The sequence below is a fragment of the Diplotaxodon limnothrissa genome, linkage group LG3 (genome assembly GCF_057381915.1).
Source record: "Diplotaxodon limnothrissa isolate DT_005_m linkage group LG3, D_limnothrissa_male_GT1.1, whole genome shotgun sequence".
Lineage (NCBI taxonomy): Eukaryota > Metazoa > Chordata > Actinopteri > Cichliformes > Cichlidae > Diplotaxodon > Diplotaxodon limnothrissa.
Window position 1 is genome coordinate 18989405 of NC_140598.1, and position 5533 is coordinate 18994937.

At 39.4% G+C, this 5533-nt stretch overlaps 1 protein-coding gene across 1 annotated transcript in view; it reads left to right on the plus strand.

Annotated features, from left to right (window-relative positions):
- LOC146634784 (neoverrucotoxin subunit beta-like) overlaps nucleotides 1-5533 on the plus strand; it is a 368566-nt gene that overhangs the window by 181584 nt on the left and 181449 nt on the right. The window lies entirely within an intron of this gene.

The following is a 5533-nucleotide window of genomic DNA, read 5'->3' on the forward strand; positions in this document are numbered from 1 at the left end:
CACACACACACACACATGGAAACACTGGAAACCTGTTTTTGGTGCAGCAGCGGTCCCAGCTGCTCGCCTTTATCTAGACTGGGTCGGCTGCTGATCTCAATATAATCAATGTTTAAACTTTTGTTCTCAGTGTTCCTGTGTTGCTGCGTATAGGATCTCCCAGCATCATCAGCTGTGCTGTCCAGTCATTGTGTGCTAGGTTACCCTTATAGTGCAACGTCTGTTTGCACAAAGAGAAGCATGTGTGTCAAATATAAATAAGCTCAGAACAGAAAAAGCTGCTAGTTTCTTCTGTTTAGAGTCAAGTTAGTGTTTTGTGTCTTTGTTTGCCTGGAGTTTCCCACCCCTAGCCTAATATATCTAGGACACAATTTAAAGCTTTACACACTTAATTACGATTATGTTGTCTGAGAACTAACACAGAGCAGAAAACGTACCTTGTGATTGAGCTAATTTTTTATTATTCCTCCACAGTGTGGACCAGCAGAGCTCAGAGGTTCCCAGTGGTCAGTCTGCCCAGCAGCATCAAACACAGCTGGACTCCATATTTATGGTCTGCACATGTACAACAACTACTTTTACATCTATTCTGTTCACAATCATCTCCATGCTGCTCTTTGTAGACCGGTGGATTGTCAGTGTGTCCAACATGGATCTGATGTTTGGCTCCATGATTTCAGTCTGATTGGTTCATTCATAAAGTATTCTGTTCCAGCTGCTGGAGGACAACATCATCACTTTTGTGAAGGACGAGCTGAAGAAGATCCAGAAGGTTCTGAGTCCAGATTACCCAGAATGGGAGGATGATGAGCAGAGGAGCAGCAGCAGAGAGGCATTTGAAGATCACAGTGGACTTCCTGAGGAGAATGAAGCAGGAGGAGCTGCCTGACCGACTCTAGAGCAGTAAGAGGATTTTTGTAGAAAGATTTAACCGTTCTGTGTCATGGCACTTGGTCTTCGACCCAGTCTTTCGATCTTTCTGGACTTTACTGGGTTATTGAAATATCCTATGAGGCTAGTTTCATGGTTATGTTTACATCAAGCATCAAGTATGCTTTGGTGTAACAAATATTGAACAAGTTCGCACAATCACCTCTTTACAATGGACTATAATGTTTAAATGATTTGCCTGTGTGTAATAAACCATAACAGGACATTTCACATATCTGTAGTAAGAAAAATCTCTTTCTGAAAACACTGCACGTCTTTAATGTGCTGCTTGCTTGTGACTTCTTGATGTTGGTAAATACAATAAATGAAAAATACATGTACAACACATTATGCTTCTGCTGTGAGGTCCTTTTTTGTTATTACTGATATATGACATTCCATTGGAAAGAGATGATTGTGAGAACTTGTTCATTATTTGTTCAATGAACAATTCAGCTGTTACACGTTTCAGTATCTGTTTGTATTTCGTGGAATCAACATTTGTGTGCGAGTACACAAAAATCAGTACAGTTATTGCAAAAGTACCAAAAATAAACTAAGCCGACTCACAACTGTACAATAAAACTGTTACAGCCTCATTTTGTTTTTTCACTAATTGAAAACATTTTAATCACAATAATACAACCTGATGTGTAAATATTGGGATGACCACTAGATGGCTTCAGATCTCCATAAAATAAAAATCCGCAGAAACATGAGACGTGCTCGTTTCTACACAAATAAATAAAACAAAGCATTTTAATAACGACATGAAAAAGAAAATACAGCAGTTGTTAACACTTACTACGCTGACCTATTATTGCTCTTGTATATTACAGATTAGTATGAAGCAATTGCGAGAGTTTTTACTGAGACCATAAAACTACATCTCCCTGATGATGACGACCATGACGACGATGTTAAAGATGATGGCGAGCGCTTCACCAGATCTCAAACTGCGTGTGCTCCTTGAAGGCTGCTCTGTGCACGATGTTGTTGCTGAAGAGTGACTGTCAGTGAGTTACTGCAACCATACATAATATCTGGCTCTCTGAGGTCAGCTGATCAGTGCTTGTTGGCTGTCAAAGCTGTGGATCTCACTTCAATTAGACCCACAATCTGTGGTTCGAATGAATAATATAGTGATGATGGGATTTCTATTTGTTATAAAGGGATAAAGCTTTATTACATTTAGTAAACGCATGTGAAGAGTGAAAGGATGGTATCAATATGTATCAATATGGATATATTAATAGGGTCATTTTATCCTCTTAACCCTTTAAAACCGGTCCGAGCGGGCACGCTCTCTTTTGCATAACTATTTTTAAATCTCTGGAGAACTGGAACCACATAAGCTAGCGCAATAACTTTTTTGGCATATGAAACCAGAGGAGTTGTAGTTACATCTTATTCATTCAGCTTGTCTTAGGCCACGGTTTCCTTCCACATATAGCTTTGCAAAAATTGCATAAAAAGCACTTGCAGCAACAAAAACATAATATTCCAGAAACACGCTTTGCCGATCCGATCAGCTGTTTGTAACACTTCCTACATTGGAATAGACGTCAGCACGAACTATTGCATGTCCGAAATTGGATTGACGTCATTTTGCAGAAAATGTAGTTTTTTTTTACATATGGGCCTTGCTTTATAAGCCTATACTGGTGTTTTTAAAACTCATGTTTGACTTCATGCTTTTCTGAATCGTTTCTGGGATGCTTAGAACTCAAATTGCATGAGAAGCTCATCTGTAACCGAAAGGTTGCCGGTTCGATCCCCAGCTCTCACTGTCCTGGTGGTTGTGTCCTTGGGCAAGACACTTTACCCTACCGCATACTGGTGTGGGCCAGATGGCGCGTTATTGCAGCCTCGCTTCTGTCAGTCTGCCCCAGGGCAGCTGTGGCTATGTCATCCAGGGAAGGACGGATGTTGTTTTGCTGTGCTGTATTTTAATGTGAAGTGTACTTATTTATTTTTTATATTGCATGTATTGGTTATATTTTGTGCAGTGTTTTATTTAGTTTGCATGTTTTAGTTACCGTCAAATTGTCCTGGAGAGACACACCTGAGAGGAAAGGCAAGGTAATTTACAGAGTGCTCAATGACACATAAGAGGGTTGGAGTTGGGTTCGAGGGAGCACAGAACACCAGCGCACAGGGCACCAGTGCAGAGAGTGACAGTACCAGCGGGGAGAGCGGAGACAGCACCAGCGGAAGGCACGGGACGGCTGTGTGGCTTTGCAGTTTTAAAGAAGCGGCGGGCGGAGTTGAGAGCTCTGCCCACCCGGGGTAAGTCTTCGACTTATCCCCTTTTATTGAATAAAAACTGCCGGAAGAATAGTGACTGCCGCTCCTCCCTTTCTCTAGCATATCAAGACGCGAATGCGGAAAGGAAGGAGAGGACTCCGCTGGGTTTCCCTTTTACTTCGCTGGATTTCTTAACTCCCTGGGACTTTTATGCCGTGGTGGATCCCACTGGACTTTTAATGTTGTGTTTGATTGATTTTTATTGTGTTATCCCTTGGCCAAGGTTGTTTTAATTCATTTTACATTTTTAACTATTTAAATATAATAAATTATATTTTTAATTCTACAGTTTTTTTATCGTGTGCTTTCCCTTGGCGGCTCCACTGCTCTGCCTGTTTTGAGGAAGGTTTCCTTCCTTTTAAAAAACACAAACCACCTTGGAAATAAAATCAGCCTTTCCGCTCCGTTACAGCTACAACTGTGGTTTGCCTGCACCAGTGTGTGAATGTGAGAGTGAATGAATAGTGAAATTGTAATTGCAATCCATTATTATTTTGATGCACATGCTGTTTTTTTTTTTTGTTTCAAATTTGCATTGTACTATTTATTTTCTTTTTTCCTGCTGTATATAAAAATTGGTGTATCTCAAAAATAAAACTATGAAGACGCTCAAAAGAAATTTCCTGTTGTTGGAAACTATTTTGTGCAATTTTTTTGTATTTACAGTTTTGAGGGATAAACCTCTTACATTTCTCTAACTATAAATATATGTAAAAAAACAACAATTTTTTACTTTTTTGTAGTTTATTGCACTTTTTTGCAATTTATGTAGTTACTAGAGCAGAGCGACCAAAAGTATTTATCACGATATACATTTGAAAATTTGCGATAACGATATATATAACTGATGATATAATTGACACTAGACAAAATAATTTACAACTTTATTAGTGTAAAACAAAAACCCCCAATGTATTTTCACTTAAACAAGCAGCTGTTTTTTTTAATGTGCATTCAAAGTTATATAATATATAATAATATAATAAAAATTTAACAGTGCAAATGCAAATTCCTCGCTGACAGTTTAACCAAAAGGCATTTCCAGTGGAAACTGGCCGACAGATCCTGAGCATAATCATGTATACTATGTACAAAACTTAAAAAGAGGTTACACACACACAATACGGTAATATTATGTTGAAGCACAGCACGTATCACTCCGCGAGGCTCCGCCTACGATAGCCGTAATGCTCCGACAATCCATCAAGCGGTGCGGCTTCGTAGCTTAGCAAAGTCGTACTAAAACATTTGACAGATTTTCGAGGGCCGTGTACATAAAATCGATTCAAGGTCAGTAAACACAACCAGAGTTCATACATAAGGCACACGGAAGTATAAGAACCTATAACCTATCTGGTTATAGGTTCCATTGGAAAGAGATGATTGTGAGAACTTGTTCATTATTTGTTCAATGAACAATTCAGCTGTTACACGTTTCAGTATCTGTTTGTATTTCGTGGAATCAACATTTGTGTGCGAGTACACAAAAATCAGTACAGTTATTGCAAAAGTACCAAAAATAAACTAAGCCGACTCACAACTGTACAATAAAACTGTTACAGCCTCATTTTGTTTTTTCACTAATTGAAAACATTTTAATCACAATAATACAACCTGATGTGTAAATATTGGGATGACCACTAGATGGCTTCAGATCTCCATAAAATAAAAATCTGCAGAAACATGAGACGTGCTCGTTTCTACACAAATAAATAAAACAAAGCATTTTAATAACGACATGAAAAAGAAAATACTCTACAGCAGTTGTTAACACTTACTACGCTGACCTATTATTGCTCTTGTATATTACAGATTAGTATGAAGCAATTGCGAGAGTTTTTACTGAGACCATAAAACTACATCTCCCTGATGATGACGACCATGACGACAATGTTAAAGATGATGGCGAGCGCTTCACCAGATCTCAAACTGCGTGTGCTCCTTGAAGGCTGCTCTGATGATGATGATGATGACGACCATGATGATGATGACGATGGTGATGATGGCGAGCGCTTCACCAGATCTCAAACTGCGTGTGCTCCTTGAAGGCTGCTCTGATGATGACGACCATGATGATAACGATGACCAGGAGGATGATGATAATGACGATGGTGATGATGGCGAGCGCTTCACCAGATCTCAAACTGCGTGTGCTCCTTGAAGGCTGCTCTGATGATGATGATGACGACCATGATGATGATGACGATGGTGATGATGGCGAGCGCTTCACCAGATCTCAAACTGCGTGTGCTCTTTGAAGGCTGCTCTGATGATGATGATGATGACGACCATGATG